The sequence below is a fragment of the Mustela erminea genome, chromosome 21 (genome assembly GCF_009829155.1).
Source record: "Mustela erminea isolate mMusErm1 chromosome 21, mMusErm1.Pri, whole genome shotgun sequence".
NCBI lineage: Eukaryota > Metazoa > Chordata > Mammalia > Carnivora > Mustelidae > Mustela > Mustela erminea.
This window is the reverse complement of record NC_045634.1, coordinates 18848724-18872025: the sequence shown is the minus strand read 5'-3', so window position 1 is coordinate 18872025 and position 23302 is coordinate 18848724. Positions and strand designations below refer to the sequence as shown.

General features: G+C 36.8%; 1 protein-coding gene and 1 long non-coding RNA gene across 6 annotated transcripts in view; one reads left to right on the top strand and one right to left on the bottom strand.

Moving 5' to 3' along the window:
* TUSC3 (tumor suppressor candidate 3) overlaps nucleotides 1–23302 on the top strand; it is a 249556-nt gene that overhangs the window by 175771 nt on the left and 50483 nt on the right. The window lies entirely within an intron of this gene.
* Nucleotides 1–23302, bottom strand: part of LOC116581720 — a 77306-nt gene that overhangs the window by 31480 nt on the left and 22524 nt on the right. For both annotated transcript variants that reach the window (XR_004282186.1, XR_004282187.1), the window contains exon 2: nucleotides 22747–22849. This is a non-coding gene — a long non-coding RNA (uncharacterized LOC116581720). The remainder of the gene's footprint in view (nucleotides 1–22746; nucleotides 22850–23302) is intronic.

The following is a 23302-nucleotide window of genomic DNA, read 5'->3' as shown; positions in this document are numbered from 1 at the left end:
TATTTCTTGCTCTATAACTATATGTATTTATTCTATTTAATACTCTTCCAGTACAGATTGTAACTGTTTATTGCTTACATGCACGAAAGTTTAATCTATTTAAAAGATTCTAGACTGGTTCCAAGTGTGTGTATTTAATTTGGACTTACCTCAAATTGTGTTTTGAAATACAGAGTTAATATATACGATAAAATGTTTTAAAACAATTTTAAAATATTACTTGCCTATGCTATAATGTATAATCTCTTATTTTATCCATGTGTGTAACTTTCTAAAAGTTTTAAGCCTCATTCCTGAATTTTATAATAGATATACTAACAGAGGAGCTGCTGTGTTAATAATGCAAAAATGCTTTAATTCTCTCCCAAAGAAGCAATTACTGTAAATAGCAACATTTTATTTCTGCCAAGAATTGAAATTATTGTGTCCTACATCGCATCTCACAAGAATCTGTCAAAAGCCCTCAAAGTTAGGTAACATTATAGTTTCCTTTCACTAACAAAATGCAAACAGGGGTTTTTTTCCCCCCCACAACAGAAGGGAACATTATGAACTAAGTCATCACTCACTGTTTATTGTATCTGAAATTTGATTTGCAATTTATTAAGTTTCAGTTTTAGGCTCAAAATGTAAACTAGGAATCTTTGGTAATGATTTTCCAGTTATAGGAGATTTCCTCATACCATGGTGCTCTTTCTTTGAAGTACATATCTGTCTAGATTCAGTTTAATTGGATATGCAAACTAATATGATTTATAAGGGAGCAAAAATGGTATATGCTTTTCAAAAAATTTAATAGTATAAATAATGTAAGATTGCACATATAGCGAGTACACTACCACTTTCTGCTGTTCTTCAGAAGACCTGCAACTGTTCAATTCATACAAACTATCTCAAGCCTCATATATGAAGAAGAAACGTTTGCATTATTGTAATCTCTATGGCATCTAAATTCATTGGAACTATTACATCTCAAAATATTTGCCATTAGGTAATTATAGTTTCTGACAGTATATACGGTTTCTGACAGTGTATTTTGACTGTACCATTCCCATACTTGACATGAAAATGAAGTGGTTTTTTACACCTTTCATTGTGATATGTCCTCATGATATTCTGATACTGTTTATATTTTAAGTTTTGATAAATAATTTTTTTCTCCATTTTGCTTATTGGTTAAAAATTGAGTTTTGAAGGCATGGATTGTCTTCAATATATATTAAACAACTAACAGATTTATTAAAATACACTAAATATAACTAGCAATCTCTAAGTGTAATAAGTCCTCTGTGAGTTGTTATTTATACTAAATTACTAATTAAGCCATGACTACGGGTTTTTTCATTTTAGAGTGTTTTCACATTCTCATTTTTCCCCTTCTACTCCTTCCATTCACTGTGGTTTTAGAAACTTTGAAACCTTTATATACTGCTCTCTTATTCTCTCTCTCTGTTTACTATTTCATTAATGCTAGTAAAATCCTAGACACCCTGGAATTTTTTTAAAGTGTTCAGCTATCAACAGTCAAAATCAATGGTAAAATCTAGCATTAAAAAGGATGGTATGATCTGAGACAATTAATGTGGTTTCTAAAAGTGCTAATTGCAAAAAAAAAAAATAGTTGTGTATAAGAACCTTAGCTTCCTTGTCTACCACAAAGCTCAATGGATAGACAGTTATTCACAACTAAAAACAACACTGCAAGAAGCTATAGAGTCCATTGTTAGCAACACAGTGAACAAAAAAACCTGAGAACAGAAGCACAACAAAAGAAGGAAGACTGCTTCATTTTGCATGCCAACATCCCATGCTGGCATTATTCAGCACAAAGAACTTTCCCAGGCAGAAAGGATTCCCAGAGCCTAAGAGGGAAGAGGGGATGAACAAAACACTTATTCTGAATTTTGGTGTACTGTGCCATGGTCCCTTTCAATTTTATCCACCCAGACCAACAAAGCTGCGACACGTAGTACCAGCTAGGATCAAGCTGGACAGGAAGAGACTGCTATTAGCTGACACTCGGCAGGAGTGATTCTCACAGAGACTTGCTCTGAGCATAAACTCAGTAGGTGAAACCAATGGCCAGAATAGCCACCAAGGACCCCTGCAAATTTTGCCATTTTTCACCTCAAAGGTATTTCTTTTCTTTTCTTTTCTTTTTTTTAAAAGATTTTATTTATTTGACAGAGAGAGATCACAAGTAGGCAGAGAGGCAGGCAGAGAGAGAGAGGAGGAAGCAGGCTCCCTGCTGAGCAGAGAGCCCGATGCAGGACTCGATCCCAGGACCCTGAGATCATGACCTGAGCCAAAGGCAGCGGCTTAACCTACTGAGCCACCCAGGTGCCCCCTTCACAGGTATTTCTTTTTTAAGTTTTATTTATTTAAATTCTCTATACCCAACATAGGGCTCTGACTCCCAACCCCGAGATCAAGAGTGGCAGGTTCTTCCAACCAAGCTAGCCAGATTCTCTCTCTCTCTCTCTCTCTCTCTCACACACACACACACATGCATATTTCTATTCACTGACCCCAGCTGCTGAGTTCAACCCTGCCCCACTGGAGACTGGGAGTCATGTTGGAAGCCAGTTCAGGGCTCTGCCATGCAAGATGAAAGCCTAGAAGCCCTGCTTATCACTACCATGGTAGACTGAGCTGAAGAATAAAGAAACAGCTCCCCCCCCAACCCAACCAGCTACCAACACATGCCCCTCACTTGGCTCCCTGGAGCACTAGACACAGGGTGACATCACACTCCATTATGCCCCCACCCACAGAAAGGTTTTTCTTATCAAAGTTAGTCCATAAGGTCTGGAAGGTGCAACTGCTTCTTACAATGTTTAGATACCAACGCAAGTCTATAGGGATTATAAAGAATCAGAGAAACGAGACTCCACCAAAGGAGAGTAAACCTTTAATAACTGTCCCCAAAGAAATGGAGATTGAGGAATTGCCCAATAAAGAATTGAAAATAATTGCTCTAAAGATGATTAAGATAAGAGAACAAATGAATAATACTAGGAAAACAATTTAAGAACAAAGTGAGAAATTCACCAAGAGCTAGAACAGTAAGATTAAAAAGACTCAAATATCCACAAGCAAGCTGATGATGGCTGCTTCCAAGGCTTTATGCTCACGGTGTGTGGAAGAAACTGCTGATCAGGATGCCCACAGCAACCCACTGCAGGCAGCAGGTTTGAGTGCTAACCTACCCATCAGCAAGCCTGAAGGGGCTGCAGCTAGGCCTCTCTGCTAATTGTATGGGGAGCAAACCTCAATAGAGGTTCACTGCAGACAGTTGGTCCTTTCAGCTAATAGCACAAGGAGCAAACCATGCCCAACAGTATGCCCATAGCAATAATGGCTCAGCCATAACCGGAGGGCATATATAGCTCACACAGGGAACATACATCGACCACCTAGTTCTGCAGTTGCGTAGGGGGAATTGCACTATAGGGCACCACAGGATCCATTTTACATAAGACCACAAGATGAGGAGACACAGCCGAACCTGCATGATAGGTAGGGTGTTAGCCAAAATGAGAAGGCAGAGGAATGTGTCCCAAATGAAAGAACAAAACAGAATTATACAAAACGATTTAAGAGATAAGTAGCATTACCAATGAAGAGCTCTAAGTAAGTCATAAAGATAATCCTCAGACTTGATGGAAGGCTGTGTGAACATGGTGAGAACATCAGCAAGAGATAGAAAATATAAAAAACAATCAGAGCTGAAGAATACCATAACTGAAATGAAAAATACAGTAGGTGAATCACCAGTGGATTAGACCATACAGAAAAACGGATGAGTAATCCTGAAGACAAGGTAATGCAAAGCAAGCAATCCAAATAGCAAAAAAGAAAAAGGATAATAAAAAAAATAATAAAAAGGTAGGTTAAGGGTACCTCTGCAACATCATTAAAATATTTGCATAATATATAGGGGTCCCATAAGGAGAGTAGAGACAAGGGGACAGAAAACTATTTGAAGAAATGATAGCTAAAAGCCTTCCTAAATAGCATGGGGAAGGAAACAGATGGTCATGTACAAGAAGCAAAGAGAGTTCAAAACAAGATGAATCCAAAGGGGTTCACACCAAAATCCATGGTAATTTAAGTGACAAAAATGACAGATAAACAGAGAATCTTAAATGCAGCAAAAAAGCAAATGGCTACCTTTAAGGGAAATCCTGTAAGGCTATAATAGCTGATTTTTCAGCAAAGACTTTGAATATATCATGCCATTCCCTTTGGCCTGCAAAGTATAAAAAGGAAATAAGTCTGCAACCAAGCATACCCTACCTGGCAAGGTTATCATGCATAACTGCAGGAGAATTTTCCTGACAAACTTAAAACAAGTTCACACCAGTAAAGCAGTCAGCTTCACAGGTGAATTCTACCAAACATTTAAAGAAGAGTTAATACCTACTCCCAAACTATTCCTATAAATAGCAAGGGGAAAGCTTCCAAATGCATTCTATGAGGACAGCATTGCCTTGAAACCAAAGTAAGACAAAGACACTTAAAAATAAACAACAAAAACTACACACCAATATCCCTGATGAACACAGATGCAAAACCCATTAACCAAACATTACCATTATCATTTGGTTTGATCACGAGGGATTTATTCTGGGAATGCAAGGATGGTTCAATATTTGCAAATCCATCAATGTCATATACTACATTCACAAAGCAAAGAATAAAAACCATGATTACCTCAACAGACAGAGAAAAAGTATTTGACAAAATTCAGCATCTACTCATGACAAAAACTGAGGGATAATCCCTTAACATAATAAAGGCCATATCTGGAAAACCCATGGCTTAAATCATAATCAGTGATGAAGTACTGAGACCTTCTCCTTTTGGGCAGGAACAACACAAGGATTCCACTGTTACCCCTATGATTTAACACAGTACTAGAAGTCCTAGCCACAGTGATCAGATAAAAGAAAAGGCATCCAAATAGGCAAAGAAGTAAAATCATCACTTTTTGCAGATGACATGATACTGTAATAGAAAACTCTAGAGGCTCCATTATATACTTGTTAGAATAATTGGATTCATTACAGTTGCAGGATAGAGAAGTCTGTTCTTTCAATACACTGATAACAAAGTAGCAGAAAAAGAAACCATAGGAAAAGTGAATTGGGGGAAATCAGAGGGGAGACGAAGTATGAGAGACTATGGACTCTGAGAAACAAACTGAGGGATTTAGAAGGGAGGGTGTGGGGGGATAGGTTAGCCTAGTGGTGGGTATTAAGGAGGGCATGTATTGGATGGAGCACTGGGTGTGGTGCATAACAATGAATCTTGGGATACTGAAAAAATAAAAAATTTATTTCAATAATGTCTTGCGATTTTCAGGAAAAAAAAATCAAGAAAATTTCCATTTATAGTTACACCAAAAGAATAAAATACCTAGGAATAAACTTAACCAAGTTGCTTAAAGAGTTGTATTCAGAATACTATAAAACACCGATGATAGAAATTGAAGGTGACAAGTAATTGGAAAGATAATCCATGCTTATGGATTGGAAAAATTAATATTGCTAAAATGTCTCTACTACCCCAAGCAATCTTTAGATTTTATGCAATCCCTATCAAAACAACAGTACTTTTCACAAAACTAGCATAATCCTAACATTTGTCTGGAACCACAAAAATCCTAGAATAGCCAAAGCAATCCTGAGAAAGAACAAAGGTGGAGGTATTATCCTATCAGATTTTAAGATACACTATGAAACTATAATAATTAAAATATGGGACTGGCCCAAAAATGGACACTTAGATCAAAGGTACAGGATAGAGAGCCCAGAAATAAATCCACAGTCCCATGGTCAATTACTCTATAGCAGAAGAGGCAAAAATAATTATGTGGGGAAGGGACCATGTCTTCAGTAAATGGTACTGGGAATCCTGGACAGTTATTATGCAAAAGAATGAAACTGGACCACTTTCTTAACTACAGATGAAAATAAACACAAAAGGAATTAAATGCCTAAATGTGAAACCTGAAACCATAAAACAAGAAAACATAGGTAGTCATCTCTTTGGCATTGGCCTTAGCAAAATGTCTATTCAGGCAAGGAAAACAAAAGCAAAAAGTAACTACTGAGATTGCATCAAACTAAAAAGCTTTTGTAGAACAAAGGAAACTATCAACAGAAAGACAAGGCATCCTACTGAATGAGAGAAGTTACTTGCAAGTGATATATCCAATAAGGGATTAATACCCAAAATACATAAAGCACTTAAACAACTCAATAGCAAAGAAACAGTCTGATTTAAAAATGGTTAGAGGACCTGAAGAGACATTTCTCCAAAGAAGATACACAGATGGCTATTAGATACATGAAAAGATGGTCAGCATCACTAATCATCAGGAAAATGCAAATCAAAACCACAATGAGATAACACCTTCTCCTTGTCAGGATGACTAATGTCAAAACAACAAGAAATATCTACTGTTGGTGAGGATATGGAGATAAAGGACCCGCATGCACTGTTATGGGAATGTAAATTGGAGTAGCCACTAGAAAAAATCGTATGGAGTTTTCCCAAAAAATTAATAGAAGCACCATATATACTACTGGGCATTTTCCCAAAGAAAATGATAACACTAATTTGAAAAGATATGCACCACTATGTTCACTGCAGGCTTATTTACAATAACCAAGATATGGAAACAATCTAAGTGCCCACTGATAGATGAATGGATAAAGAAGATTTGGTATATATACACACAATGGAATATCACTTAGCCATAAAAAATGAGATCTTGTCATATGTGACAACATGGATGGTCCTAGAGGGTATTATGCTAAGTTAAATAAGTCATGCAGAGAAAGACAAATACTGTATGATTTCCCTTATATGTGGAATCTGAAAAACAAAGCAAACAAACATAAAGCAGAAACAGACCCATAAATACAGAGAACAAACTGATAGGTTACCAGAGTAAAGGTAGGGTGGAGAATTGCCAAAATGTGTGGAGAGGAGTGAAGATACAGGCTTCCAGTAATGGAATGCATAAGTTACAGACTGAAAGGTACAATACAGGGAATATACTGAATGGGTTTTAATAGTGTTGTATTATGACAGATGGTAGCTATACTTGTGGGGATGATGTAACATACAGAGTTTTTAAGTCAGTATGTTGTATATCTGAAACTAATATAACATTGCCAACTATGTTTCAATTAAAAATTGAATCTTCCTATCAAGAAGCATAGAGTGGCTAGATGGATAAAATAAATGTACTCACTGTATTCTGCCTACAGGAAATTTACTTCAGCTTTAATGACACACACAGGCTCAAAATGAAGAGAAGGAAAAAGATATTCCATGCTAGTACAAACAAAAAGAGTGTAGGAGTAGCTCTACATATGTCTGACAAAAGAGATTTTTTTTTTCAGTGTTCCAAACTTCACTGTTTATGCACCACACTCAGTGCTCCATGCAATATGTACCCTCCATAATACCCAAAAATGAGATGGCAACTTCAGGAGATAAAACAAGAGATAAGAACTTCATTATATAATGATAAAGGGGTTATTATTAGTAAATAGATCTAAAGAAGGAAGTAGGCAACAATACAATAATAGTAGGGACTTAAGTATAAATAAAATATAAATAAAAACAAAATGTCAGTGAAACTAAAAATGTTTTATAGAAAAATTACTTATTAGAAAAAAATCCTATTTTAATAAAGATCACTACTTATGAACATTTTCATAAGTAGTTAGGTACTACAGGATGCAACAAATTGATCTTAGAAAGAAACATTACAATAACATAAAACTTGATATACTGTATCTTTAAGGAGTCTGCAACCTGGCCAACTGGAAACTCCCATCAGCCCCACACACAAGTATGAACAGGTTATATCAGGAAACATTTAGAAAACACACTGGAAGATAAGGATGAACACACCCACATGTATATATCCACGTATGTATATGTATGCATGAATTTATTTTACTCAACTAAAAGAAATTCTTGACCTAAAATTATTTCATGCCTAACACACACACACACACACACACACACACACACATTCTCACGCTCTCTCTTTCTGTATACAGATAGATATAGAGATAACATAAATCTCTTTAATATCATAAAGCAAGTTTACATCTTCCTGGGAGCTATTCACTAAAAGTATATGTTGTAGTTTTAATTCTCTTAGGGTACAATTTACATACAAACAGAAGTTGTTACATAATATTTGCCATTTAAGTGTAGCCTTACTAAAAAGCTTTATACAGCACCATTTACAGTATGGAAGAAGCATATCAATAATGAATTGGTGATCAGTGCTTCAGGCTTTTAAATAAACAAAAGTGACAAATTTGTAGCTTAAGTCAGAAAACACAGAGAAGACAAAATTGGAAAGAAAAGGCATTAAAACTTATAACACAGAAATACAAAGAATGATGAGACTACTATGAACAAAACTATGCCAATGAACTATAGACCTAGAAGAAATGGATAAATTCTTTAAAACACAGAACTTACTAAGACTGAAGTATGAAGACATAGAAAATTTGAAGAGACTAATAATGACTAAGTAGACTAAATCAGTCATTAAAAGTTTCCTGATACAGGAAAGCCATGGACCATATGGTTTCACTGTTGAATTCTACCAAGAAGTAATTAACATCAGTTCTTCTCAAGCTCTTCCAAATGACTGAAGAGGAAACACTCCCAAACTTATTTTTACAAAGCCGTCATTACTTGGATACCACAGCCATATATGGACATTGAAAGAGAAGAAAATTACCAGTATGTCTGATGAATACAGATACAAAATATTTTGGCATGATAATACCTAACCAAATTCAGCAGCACACAAAAAAGATCATATACCACAATCAAATGGGATTTATTCCTGAGATGCAAAATTAATAACTATGATTCACCACAGTAAGAGAATGAAAGATAAAAACCTTATGATCATACCCACAGATGCAAAAAAAAAAAAAAAATCATTTAACATGTTATCACACCTTTTCGTGATAAAAACTTCACTGATCGGGGGCGCCTGGGTGGCTCAGTGGGTTAAAGCCTCTGCCTTCGGCTCAGGTCATGATCCCAGGGTCCTGGGATTGAGCCCCGCATCGGGCTCGTTGCTTGGTGGGGAGCCTGCTTCCCTCTCTCTCTGCCTGCCTCTCTGCCTACTTGAGATCTCACTCTGTGTCAAATAAATAAAATCTTAAAAAACAAAAACAAACAAAAAACTTCACAGATCAGGCATGGAAGGAGCATACTTACGAGCAATAAAGGCCATACATGACAAGTTCATAGCCAACATCATACTCAATAGCAAAAGGCTGAAAGCTTTGCTTCTAAGATAGAATACTCACTCTTACCACTTCAACAGCACTGGAAGTCCTAGCCAGAGCACCACCAAAAGCCATCTATTGATTAAGTGCAATCCCTATCAGGCTCCAATGACATTTTTCACAGAAATAGAGAAAAAAAATTCCTGAAATCTGTATGGAGCCAAAACAGTAAATAAATAATAACAGCCCAAGCAATTCTGAGAAAGAACAAAGCTGGATGCATAACACTTCTTGATTTCAAACTATACTACAATGCAGTAGTAATCAAAACAGTATGGTACTGGCATAAAAATGGAAACATAGACCAATGGAAGAGAATCAAGAGTCCAGAAATGAACTCTCTCATGAATGGTCAACTACTATTTAACAAGGGAGCTATGAATAGTCAGTGGGGAAAGGACAGTCAAATGAGGTTAAGGAAACTGGGTAACCACATCCAGAAGTATGAAAGTGAACCCCTACCTGTTAAACCACTCAGAAAAATGAGCTTGAAATGGATTAAAGACTTAAATGTAAGACCTGAAACCATAAAACTCCTAGAAGAAACATTGGGAAAAACTCTTTGACATTAGTCTTTACAATGATTTTCTGAATACGATACCAAAAGCACAAATAACAAAAGCAAGAATGAAGTGGGACTACATCAAACTAAAGAGCTTCTGCTCCGCAAAAGACACCATCATCGAAATGTAAAGACTGTCTACAAAATGGGAAAAATATTTGCAAATCATGTATGTCATAGGGGTTAATACCAAAATATATTAAGAACTCATCCAACTCAGTAGCAAAAATTACAAAGAACTTGATTAAAGAAGGAGCAGAGGACCTGAATATATTTACCCAAAGAAGACCTACAAATGGCCTACAGGTATATGAAACGATGCTCAGTATCACATATCATCAGGGGAATGCCAATTAAAGCCACAATGAGCTATTACTTCACATGTGTTAGAGGGCTATTATCAAAAAGTGTAAGAAATAATCTGACATATTTATAACTAGAAGTTTCTATTACTTAGCCCCTGTACTTATCTTGAAGTACAGCATCAGGAATATGGTCAATAATATTTTAATAATGCTGTATGGTGACACATGGTGGCTGTAGTTACCATGGTAAGCATGGAGTAATATACAGAATTGTCAAATCACTGTGTTGTACATGTGAAGCTAATAAAACACTGTCAACTATACTTCAATACAATAAAAATATATATGTGGATAAATTGTTAGGATGTAAAGAAAAAAGAGTCCTTGTGCCCTGTTAGAGATGTAACTTGGTACAGCCACTATGGAAAACAATATGGAGGTTTCTCAAATAATTAAAAATAGAACTACCATATGATCAGCGGTCTCCTGGGTGTATATGCAAGAAGTGAAAACAAGATTTTTTTTTTTTTTTGAAAGCAAGATCTTGAAAACCTTAAAGAGATATCTGCATCCTTGTTCATTGCACCATTATGCACAGTAGCCTAGATATCAAAACAACCTATATGTTTGTCATTGGAAGAAGGGATAAATAAAATGTAGTATTTATGTGTGTTTGTGTGTGTGTGTGTGTATGTGTGTATTTTATTCAGCCAAAACAAAGAAATCTTGCCATTTTCAACAACCAGAATGAACCTTGAGAGCATTACACTTAGTGAAATAAGCCAAAGACAAATATGATAGGGCATAATTTAAAAGTATGATATAACATGTGTGGAACCTTCAAAAGCTGCACTTAGAGATACAGCAGAGCAGTGGTTACCAGCATTTGAGGATGAGAAATGGGGAAATACTGCTAGTATTGTAAGTCTTTATCTCAGTTAAGGTGAAAAAAAAAATTCTGCATGAAAATGCAGGATGAAACTTACTTCATTATTAATTATAATTGGATTTTCGAATGAATTTTAGATTCTGATAGCACAGGACATTATTTCCCCCTCCTCATAAGAGTTTAGGTTAAGAATGACAAGCCATTGGAGTGCTTTGTAGCTTTTTTAAACTTTCTGTAGTTACAGATAGCACAGACTTTCTAATCCGTCATAACTAAAAGCACTGGAAAAACCTAATTCTATGTTATACAGTGCACTTAAGGGTAAAATAGAACTTTCAGAAGTGTTTTTTGTTTTGGTTTTGTTTTGACCAAGTGATTGTCCTTGCAACAAATGCCATTGAAGAATTACATAAACAACAAAAGCCCATATAGAATACCTTCCTAGCTCAGAAGCAGGATTTGGGTCCACATAAAGAGCAATATCATGCTGCAGTCTACTTGTAGAATACATTTGAGTAGAGTCCTTTATTATTTGTAGAGACTGAATACCTTGTCTTTTGCACTTTCCTTAGATAAAAAAAGAAGCAAGATGACAGTGATTGCAGTAGGCCTAGGTGATGATATTTTAAGTATCCAAGTCCAGTCAACTCCAAATAATCTCAGAGGCAGTGACTCAAAAAATGAAGTTCACCAGGTTGTACCACCGGAAATATTTACATTTGAAACCATTCCAGTTCAATTCAATGAGTAACTGTTGTGTGCCTTTCACTCTTGTATTGCTCTGATATCGTAACAACATTCTGGGCTTCATTCTTCCATTCATGAATTTCACAGTTTAGTCAAGGGTATAGGTAAGTATACAGTTTGGTTTGGATAGAGTGTGATGAAGAGCATGATAAGAGCAAAATGATACATGAGCACAGAGTGAGGAGTAATGACAGACCTTTTCCCTCAGGCTAAGTATTGTAGGAGAAATAAAATTTCATCAAAATACAAGCAGAAAGTATATTTTAAAAAGGACAGAATGAGCAAAGGCCACATGCCATGTCCGGAGAACAGAAAGTAATTTTATGGGATTAGTGTCTGTAAGTGTTGAGAAATAAGGCTATAAAGATAACTTTGTGCTAGATTATGAAGCACCTTGAAAACCTTGTGGTAATTTGCTCTTTATCATAGGAGCAGTAGGAAGTCATGGAATGAACTGAAGCAAGAACGGGGTGGAGTGACCTCAGAGAATGTCTGTATGAAAGTTTCCATAGATGCTAGGCTGCACCTGTCTTGGTCTTCTGGCTAGAAACAGCAGGCTTTTATTGGAGTCTTTTTGGCGGGGGGCCGGGGGGGGGCAGTGGCAGCAGAAGGGAGCTGTCTGGGCCCATTGGTGTTTCCTGGCCTGCCAACTTCTCCACTATCACCCAGTCCCGAATGCATCAAGTGTGAAGAAACCCAGTGAATTCACTGTTGTGTTGAACCTGGGTTCCAGAGGTCTCTAGACTCTATGTTTTCTTCTATCTTTCTGAGTCTTTTTATGTTTGTTTTATGTAATAACATCCAGGGTTTAGGATAGTATTTACTGGACAAACAGGGAGAAAATGTACTTTCTCTACCTTGTCCAGAACCAGTAGTCTTAATTGGACTTTTAAAGTTTTTATAGAAATGAAGTATACAACAGTATAACAGCTTAAATGCGCAACGTGACAAGCTTTGATAAATACATATGTCTTATAACAATCAAGATACAGACCGCTATACCCCCCACAGGCTGGTTTTAGATCCTCACTTTATATCCTCCCCTCCTAGGAAGCCACAGTTCTGATTTTCATCACCATAGATTAATTTGCCTACATTAGAATTTTTTTTAATTACATTGTATGCATCTGGAGTTTTACATAATGTTTTTGAGATGGAAATGATTTGTGAAATGTCTTGGGAGTGTGTGTGAGTGGGTATGTGAACCTATGTTTTACTGTTAAAAATTCTGAACTGTCAAGATATTAAAAGTAATGTTTTAGGATGGAATTTTATAGTAGGTATATTAGGTATTTGGGGAGTGAGGGGGTGGTTGGTGGGTCAGTGTCAAAGTAGGTGTACATGGAGAGGTTTACTCCCCCAGTATCATTATTAGCTGTTAAAGCAGGGCTATATGTCTTAGAACTTTACTTCAGTAAGAAAGTTTTTGCCATGGCTTATAAGAAATAGGATATTTATAAGATCTTGGGATCTGGACTCAGATGTTTTAGGGTGAGTTTGAAAGGCAGGTACTGATTGAGATTAGGCAAAATTGTTTACAGCACAGTGTAGGTTTGCTGAGCACTGTGAAGTGAAAATCCTAAAATAATCAGTTTGGCCAGGTGTTCAGACTCTTGCCTCTGACAAACTGATCTGTAAGAATTTCCTGAGGCTAACAGTGAGTTGTTGGTGGTGGTGGTTGGTGGTGGTGTTGTTGGTGGGTGGGTGGATGTGTGTGCGTGTGTGTGTGTGTGTGTGTAGTCTTACCTTTGCTAGGCAAAGATTTCTTTGGACAAACTACTAAGTCATGTTGACACAGTCTCTGTTCTCAGAGATAAATTAAGGGGTTGTTGATGAACTTCAGGTTACTAAGGCTGTAACCCAAGTAATAAGAATGTGATGAGAATGGAAGAACCATTATATAAGGAACCAGTAGGGTGTGTGGAGTCAAACAACAAGGATTCTGTTTTCAGGGCCTGATAGAGTTCATTTTTATAGACTTTTTGCTTTGCCATTTATTCTTCAAAGACTCTTTATAGATCTTAATGGGTAGAAGGGAGTTTAGAAGTTATCAAAGCTGGAATCCTCTATTTTGCTGAGCAACCTCTTCACAACATCCATATTAAATAATAGTGTTTGGACTTCTTAAACAATTCAGATGGTAGGGAACTCATTTTCTCTTAAGATAGCCAGTTTTAGCTTTACTCATTGGGAAGATGCTTTGCATATTAAGTTGGAAACTGTTTCTTTGTAATGCCTAGTATAATACTAGTACCTTCTTCCCCACTCCCTGGAATCTCAAATCTGGACTCTTTTCTAGGCAACTTATTTTCAGGTCCTTGATGGTGTAACTCCTCACCATCCTGGTTGCTGCCTTCTGTTTGTTTTCTGGTTTGTTCACATTTGAAAGCTGCTCTCCAGATGTGTTCTGAACAGGGAGAAGTATTACTATTATTTCTGGGTACCAAACTTCTATTACTTAAAAACAATTGACAACAATTAACGAATTCTCCTAGCTTTTCTAATCGCTACATCAGACAGTTCAACTCATGATTCCCTTGGTTTTGGCAGTGCTAGGCACAGAAGATGCCAGGTAGTGGAACTGCCCGTTGATGTACATAATACCCGGAAGTAGACTGTCCCTGTTCACTAATTCAGTAAAGACCATTCTGCTGTCTGTGAAGCTCATTTGCTTCTAGAAGTGAATGGTGGAAGAAAGTATATATAACGAGGTTGTCAAAACCACACTTCTGCAAGTTAAGAGAGAAAACGTAGCTCTATTTCTGAAGTTATCCCTCAAAGAGTTAATGGTTTCAAAAAGGAGATTAGAAAATATCATCAGCAGAAGTCCAAAAGAATAGACAGCTTTTGGATTTCTCATTTATTTGAATAAGCCTCTGTCCTTAGGTAATTAATTCTTAGGCAGGGAGAGAGAGAACACATTTGACTCTACTAGTTCTTTTTTGAATCTGAAAACACCTGTGCAAAGGAAGCAGCATCGAAGCTATCTTGTTATTGTTTAATTTAGATCCTAGAACAGGAAGAACTGCTGAGATGCTTGCTGTTGATTCCCTGTGTGATGACAGAATCTCGTTCTAGTTGCATGACTTGCTGTTATTAGGGAAAGAGGTGTCTTTCTAATCTCTTTTTGAATTCAAGGACTTTGTAAAAGAAGTAGCAGGGGATACTAGTATAGCTGTAAACTTTAAAGAGATAGGTGACTGGAGCCTAATTAATTACAGATTATAATATCATGGAAATAGCAGTAAAACAAATAATACATTCCAACTACCCTACACTATTCATTTCTTTTTCTGAATCATTTTTAGTGGGAATCTCTTCTTCAAAGTTAGCATACTTTGGGTTGCAAATGAGTTGGAGAATTTGAAGTTTCAGCCTTGCTTTTAACATATATGTATATTTATTAGTGATGCTAAAATGACCGTTTTTGGCAGCCTAGCATTCATGTCTTCATTCAAGAGAAGTCTCAAGAGTGTCTCCTGTGTGTTAGATATTGTCTTAGTCTGGCTGCTAAGGGATCTTGGTTAGGCACTGCAGGTAAGTGGGAAACAAAATAGATAAATCTCCTCAACTCCGAAAGCTTTCATCTTAGGGGAAACAGACGATGAAAAAGCAAATGTGTCCCGTGGTACTAGGTACTTTGAGAAAAATAAAGCAGAGTGGATAGGTGATTGGGAGTTGGGGGAGAATGCTTTTTTATATAGTGTTTTGAGTAGTTCTGTCCCAAAAGAGGTCGTGTGAGCATAGACCTGAAGGAAATGAGAGAATCGAGAATAATTTGTACTAATAGCTGGAAGGAGGAGCACCAGCAGCAAATGCAAAGAACTTGAAATGGAAATATGTTTTACAGGGGCGCCTGGGTGGCTTGGTGTGTTAAAGCCTCTGCCTTCCGCTGGCATCATGATCTCAGGGTCCTGGGATCGAGCCCTGTATCGGGCTTTCTGCTCAGCAGGGGCGGGGGTGGGGCTGCTGCTCTCTCTCTCTCTCTCTCTCTCTCTGCCTACTTGTGATCTCTACCTGTCAAATAAATAAATAAAATCTTAAAAAAAAAAAAGGAAATATGTTTAATATTTTGTGGGAACAGCAAGGAAGCAGTGTGGTTATAGCAAGGAGCAAAGGAGAGTGTTGACAGAAGAGATTAGCGTGACAACAGGATTCTAGGGGCCATACTCCCCTCTCCCGACCCTTCCCAGCCCAGTGGGAGTGTGGGTTAGCATGCATATGTTGTTTGGTCCTGTAAACTATGGTAAGGACTTTGGATTTTAATCTAAGTGGGGCGGTATCCTAATGGGAGAATATTAACCAGAGTGGTGAAATGAACTAACATTTTTAAAGCATCCCTTTTTCAAAAGGAGAGTCATGAAGCTTAGTTTTCATTCAGTTTATGGCAACTAATAAAGTGACTTCTGACACTGGTTATCCAGAGGACACATACTGCTCCTCCTGCCCCTACAGAGAAGTGCATTTTGGAAGCGCAGGGAAGTATCTTTGCTTTTATAGTAACTGACATTTAGAGACCAAGGATCAGAGAAGCAAAATGTTCTGCAGTATGTGGGATACTCAAAATAAAAATTGTCCCACACCAAATATTGTGCCCCAGTTCAGAAACACTGCCCAGGTGCAGCACCAAGATAACCATGCATGCCACTTAAAGGAAATTCCTTTTTTTCCCCTTCCTCTTCCTTCCTTCCTTCCCCATCTCTATGCCCATCACCTTCCCTCTTTTCCTTTTTCTTTTGCAGATTTATGATGCTTGGAAATAGAAAAAAAAAATGAGCACTGTTTGTTCCCGTATGACTAAACTTTATCAGCGTAGATTTTTGTAGTGGGAAGAATCCTTCTCAATCATTTAAATTTTTAGGTGAAGAAACCAGGAATCAAAGAGATTAAATGATTTGCCCAAAGTCACATAGCAAGTTGGCATCTCATATTTCATGGCTTTATTCATCAGTATATTTACATTCTTGTAATTTTAGGACCCATTTATTCAAAGATAATTTAACAATGATAATAATGTCCTGGAAGCATGATTTTTTTTTCCTGACCTTTTTAAAGATAGGAATTAGAGCCACAGTCACCAGAATAATTATTCCAAAGGAGGAGGACAGAAACAGAATTTTGGTGATGAAAAGCAGTATCACTAGATTATTTTCTTAGCTTTTTATGGTGAGTGGGACTTTATGGTCCTATAAATATTTTGAACAAAATATATAAACATACATATTTTGAACAAAACAACTTTTGAAATATATTTTTAAGTATATTTTTTAACAAAAACAAAATTCTAAAATATTCACTATAACTATTTAATCAGTAAGACTTCTTTTAGAAATCTAATGTAGAATCTATTCATTTTTATGAAACCATGTTTAGAAACCAAGATGAATATAATTGTTAATAAGATGTGATTACAATACCATACACATTAACTTAAATTTAGAATAAAATCTTTATGTAACCAATTTTTTTGTAATACAATAGAGCTACCAAACGGCCTTTAAAATACCTCTTACCTAAATGTTGATAGCTTGCTCGATAAGAGCTTTCTCAGAAGACTGCTTTCTAACCTCCTGGAGCACTGCTCTGTGACAGATTAGAAAAAGCAAGGTCTTCGTGCATCTCCTCTTTGTAGTACTGCTTCACTGCTGTGGCGATGGCAGATAGGTCTTACTCAATCACTCACATCTCTTAGATATTTTAGATTTTTTAGAAATAGCTTCTCTTTCTGCTGTCATTTCCCCCTTTATGCTCTGAGTCTTATTTATAATGAGGTGAAACTCCGTGTTTCCATTTTTGCTCATAAAACTTGAATCCCTGTAATGTGACTCCACAGAGATCAAATTCAAGGAATCCATTTTTCTACTGTGTGTTTTATGTTGTAAATTTGGGGTTTGGATGCCAATTAAATACTCTCTTTAAAGATGTTCATATTGTACATGGTTGAATCTCCCAATTTTTTAAAAAAAGATTTTATTTATTTGACAGAGAGATCACAAGTAGGCCAAGAAGTAGGCAGAGAGAGAGGGGGAAGCAGGCTCTCTGCTGAGGAGAGAGCCCAATGTGGGGCTCGATCCCAGGACCCTGGGATCATGACCTGAGCCGAAAGCAGGGGCTTAACCCACTGAGCCACACAGGCACCCTGAATCTCTCCCAATTTTAATACTGACCCTAACATAAATGGTTACCTTTTGTAAGTAATTCAACTAGACTGTGATCTAGAGACAATAGCATTACCTATTGTCTCAGTAGTCCTGGTGTGGCCCAGTATTGCATAATGGTCCTCTGAATACTTCGTAAATAATGAATGACTATTAAAGCACACATTTATGCTGTCTTTTGATGTATATTTTTAAGTGTGCTGCTAATTTTCATTTTGGAGTCTTGGAATATTCTTTATATTTATGTTATCAGTACATAGTTAAGGAAGGAAAGGGAAAGAAGAAAATGTTATTTCTCATGAATAGCATTTTATTTTGATGTGTTTTACCCAGATAACGAAGGAAAGAGTTTTCATAATATATAATCTAACAAAGAAATTCAATTAGGTATTAAAATACTGATTCTTAAGTAAGCTAATCAAGAAAGTAACTTTCATCAGGACTTTGTACTTAGCAGTCAAACAGTCAAAATGTGAATATTTAAAAAGGGTAAGAGATATCAATAGAAGCTTCCATTCTGAAATTATATTTGCAGGAGTGGAGAAAAGATAGTATGATCAATTTTTTATATAAATAGTATAGCCAATTTCATGTTGCTTATAAAAATGTAGCCTATAATAAAAGAAAGGTATTAATTATAGTGATAAATATTTCATGACTTGAAAGTAAAATCACAGGATTGTGTATGTGTATGGTTGAAGCATGAACCATACTGAACTATTGATTATGCAAATATATCACCACAAGCATTCTGAACATCCTTCCTTCTACAATTTCAACGTTTAAGGAATATAAAGTACTTCTAGAGAAGCATGTATTAAGCTGTCAGCTGTATTCTGCTCTTTATTCTACTATTCTGTGCTTTTAAATTTGGGAAGTTAAGTTGTAAGGGAACTCGTGAAATGGACTGAGGCATCCAGAGCAACACTAAAACAACAGTAACCAGAAGCATGCTAGTTTTGATCATTCAGTCATAGGAATTATAAATCATCATTTGCTAACTATAAAAAGTGTATTTCTTGAGTTTTAGACTCCATTTTTTTCCTGAATACTCATTTTGTTTTCTTTTTGCAATGTTAAGTCTCTCCAAGTTTTATACCTATTTACTGTTATTATAGTGCACCCCAGTGTTTATAGCGGCAATGTCCACAATAGCCAAACTATGGAAAGAGCCTAGATGTCCATCAACAGATGAATGGATAAAGAAGAAGTGGTATATTTATACAACGGAATATTATGCAACCACCAAAAAGACAAAATCTTGCCATTTGCAATGACGTGCATGGAACTAGAGGGTATTATGCTAAGTGAAATAAGTCAATCAGAGAAAGACAAATATATGATCTCACTGATATGAGGAATTTGAGAAACAAGGCAGAGGATCATAGGGGAAGGGAGGGAAAAACGAACAAGATGAAACCAGAGAGGGAGACAAACCATAAGAGACTCTTAATTTCAGGAAACAAACTGAGGGTTGCTCAGGGGAGGGGGATGAGAGGATGGGGTGGCTGGGTGATGGACACTGGGGAGCATATGTGCTACGGGGAGTGCTGTGAAGTGTGTAAGACTTGATGCATCACAGACCTGTACCTCTGAAACAAATAATACATTGTATGTTAATAAAAAAGAAAAAGATATCTCTAAAATGCCATTGGGGGAAAAATAAAGAAATAAAAGTCTATAAATATAGAGAACCAAGTGGTTGTAGAAGGGAGAAGGGTGGTGGGGTAGGCCGGATAGGTAGAGGGGATTAAGAGGTACAAACTTCCAGTTATAAAATAAATAAGTCACAGGCATGAAAGTTACAACATAGGGAAGAGAGTCAAAAATACTATAAAAACTTTGTATGGTAACAGATGGTAACTGCACTTACTGTGGTGAATGTTTGGTAATATGTGTAACTGTTGAAGACTGTTATACACCTGAAAATAGTATTAAATGTCAACTGTTGGGTACCTGGGGGGCTCAGGTCATGATCTCAGGGTCCTGGGATCGACCCCCACATTGGGCTCCCTGGTCAGTGGGGAGCCTGCTTCTCCCTCTCCCTCCGCCTGCTGCTCCCTTGCTTGTACTCTCACTCTGTGCCAAATAGGTAAATAAAAACTGAAAAAAAATGTCAGCTATATTTAAAAAGTCTTCCAAACTAATAATTTTTATATAAGGTGGTATTAATCACTTTGAGATTCAGCTACTTTTTTCATAGTGCCTACACAGAATAAATGAACTAGATAATAGGTTAATGAAAATGCATATACAACTGGAAAATGTTTTTGCTAAGTTAATCTGAAAAGCTTTAAATTTACTTCTTAAAAAAAAATCTAAAATCAGGTTTAAGTTAGTGGTCTTTTGTTTCCTATCCTGAACTGTGACAAGCACTGTAACAATGGTGTTGAATATAATACAAAAATGTGTAAGTTGAATGGTGTATGTTTTTTTCTAAAACCTATACATTTTTTTCCAGCCAGTAATTCTTGACCATCTATTATGTTAGGTACCACTAAATACTATAAGTCAAAGTAAAATGAGTTTGTTTTCTGTCTTGAAAATGATAACCACCATGCCTGCAACTCAGTGATAGATATAAGGATGGATATATTTCCCTGGGAGCGAAGAGGTAGCAACAGTTTACCGTGTGGCTGCATCTTCAGGAGATGGGGAAAGAGAAGTGAAGAACCCAGACCTTTACATTTAAGTAGGATTTTCACAAGCAGATATTTGGATATCTTAGTTTCCTAGAGCTGCCATAACAAAGTGTACCACAAACTGGGTAGTTTAAAATAACGAGCCTTTGTTCTCTCAGAGGTGGGCATTGGCAGGGTTGGTTTCTTTTGGAAGCTCTGAGAGAGAAACCATGCCATGCCTCTCTCCCAGCCTCTGGTGATTGCTGGCAGTCCTTTACATTCCATGACTCTACGTGTTTCAGTCCAATCTTTGCCTCTACCTTCATACATCTTCTCTACATTTCTGTCTCTTGCAATAATACTACCATTAGATTTAGGACCCACCCTAATTCAGTATGATTTCAATCCTAACTAATTACATGTGCAAAGGTGCTATTTTTGAATGAAGTCGCACCGAATTTCTGGGTGGGCATAAATTTTAGGAGTCAATATTCAACCCTCCCCCTTACACTGGGCAAAGTAGCATAAAGCAAAGAAAATGCCTAAAAGGATAGAGGCATGAAAAGTTATTGGAAGGTTCAGGGTAATAAATTTAGAGGATATAGAGTAACCTGAGTACTGTTCAGGCGACGCTGAGAAAGTCGATCAGGCAAGCCTCGTAGGCTACACGAAGATGTTCACACTGTCTTGTGTAGGCGTTTGGCCCTCAGAAGCCCATCAGCCTTTGAGCTGCACAGGCAGATTTGTATTTTAGAAAAGTGATATAAAAATTGTTGAAAGTCTGGTTTGGGGATTGAGGCAACAGATGAATAAATGTGTGGTAGTGACTACAGACAGGTAATTACAGAACTTCATAGGCAGTAAAATGAGCAGAGTTAAAAGAGAGAATTGAGATAATTTTCAGATTGCTTGGGAGACAAGTTGATAATGCATGCCATAACAGATTTTTGGTGGGGAAGGAAAAAACACTGATAGTTTAGATACAGCATTTGATTTGAATAATCAATCAGCAGTTATTTAAGAACACTTTCTGCCAAGCATTATCCTATGTACTTTGGAGATTCATATGCATAATCTTGATCCTATTTCAAGAACTTCACAAACCATTTGGAGTCATGAGACTAATAATAAAGTGAAGCAGAAAACAATTCAAATCCATATATAGGCAAGTATAAACTTGGTGGCTTCGATTTATAAATACTTCAGTTTCAGATTCAAAAATATCTATGTGGAGTTGAGTGCTATGAAAAGCTTGATTGCGAAAGTGGTACTTAATTTAGATTTGATAAGTCATATTTAAGTTGGTTCAAAAGAGGACAGGAAACACTCAAAATGATAGGTGATCATACACTGAGATGGGAAGGTGGCAGTGAAAGTGGTCTGTGTTATATAGGAAAGATAGCCTGAGGGCAGCCAAATGTTAGACAGTATTAAGTTTGAAAAGGTATGCTGCAGCCAGCATAATCTACTTGGAAGGTCAGGTAGGCAGACTGGTTACTTAACTGATTGATTAGTTACTTTTGAAAGAGAATTTTCTTTCAGTAATATTAACATGACAGCCATGTATAGTCATTTTACTAGAGGGAGGAGAGCCAGTCTGGGAGCTTTTGCCAAAATCCAAGTATGAGAGGATGAGAACATGCATTATTAGAGAAGGTGGATTTTATGTATTTTGGCTCTTCCATATATTTTCCAGTTCTCCTTTGGCATATTGAACTCGACGTAGTTAATCTATCCTCTCGTGTTTTTTTATCTCTGTTTCCTTTTTCCTTTTCACTTACCCTTTATTTCCCCCATCAGAATTTAGTTTAGGCAAAACTCACCTGAGCCATCTCAATACATCGAATCTAAGAGCACAGGAAAAGCAGGCACTGAACAAGCGGGTGAAGGGGACAATGAAGATGAATTACCTCTAACGTGTTAGGAGCTTTGTGTGTCGCCTCCTTCAGGCCGTGCGGTGCTCTTACATGAAGCAGTCACTATTATCCCGATTACAAGTGAGGAAACTGACTCAGAAAGGCTAAGCAGCTTGGTCAAGGTGGAGTCGCAGTGGAACTCAGATGTGTCCAACTGTGTAGCCTAGATTCCCGATCACTGTGAGCAGCGCAGTGACTCACCTTCATCTCGCTCTCGTTGCAATCCATTCAGTTGATGGCTTCCAGATGCAACTTCCTAAAGTCACTCTCTTTTCTGTTCAAAGTCTTCTGTGACTTTCTATGCCTGTAAAATTACATTAAGGTATAGTTATTTCTGCCTTGTATTCAAGGCCCTTTCGAATGTACTGACAACCTACATTCCTAGCCTGGTCTCTACTTCCTTCCCGGGTAACCCTTCATAGAGACTGTATCATTCCTTACCTTAGTGCTCCCCCACCTTCCCTTTCTGGAAATATTTCATTCTTTTTTCTAACGTTGAAATTTAATTTAGGTTTTATCTAGCTTTTATGGTATCCTCTAAGAAACCTTGTTTCTCCATTCTTCCTCTTTTATAGTGCTTTATTTGCTACCACTTATGCTACTTAATTTTTTTTTTTTTGTATTTTAGGTAATATATACTTAAAGTGGATTTTAAACTTCTTGAATGCAAAAACTCACTTTATTTTTGTGTTATCTAGTATAGGGACTGGTGTTTTTTAAACTTAGATAAAATAGAGGCACCTGGGTGGCTCAGTCG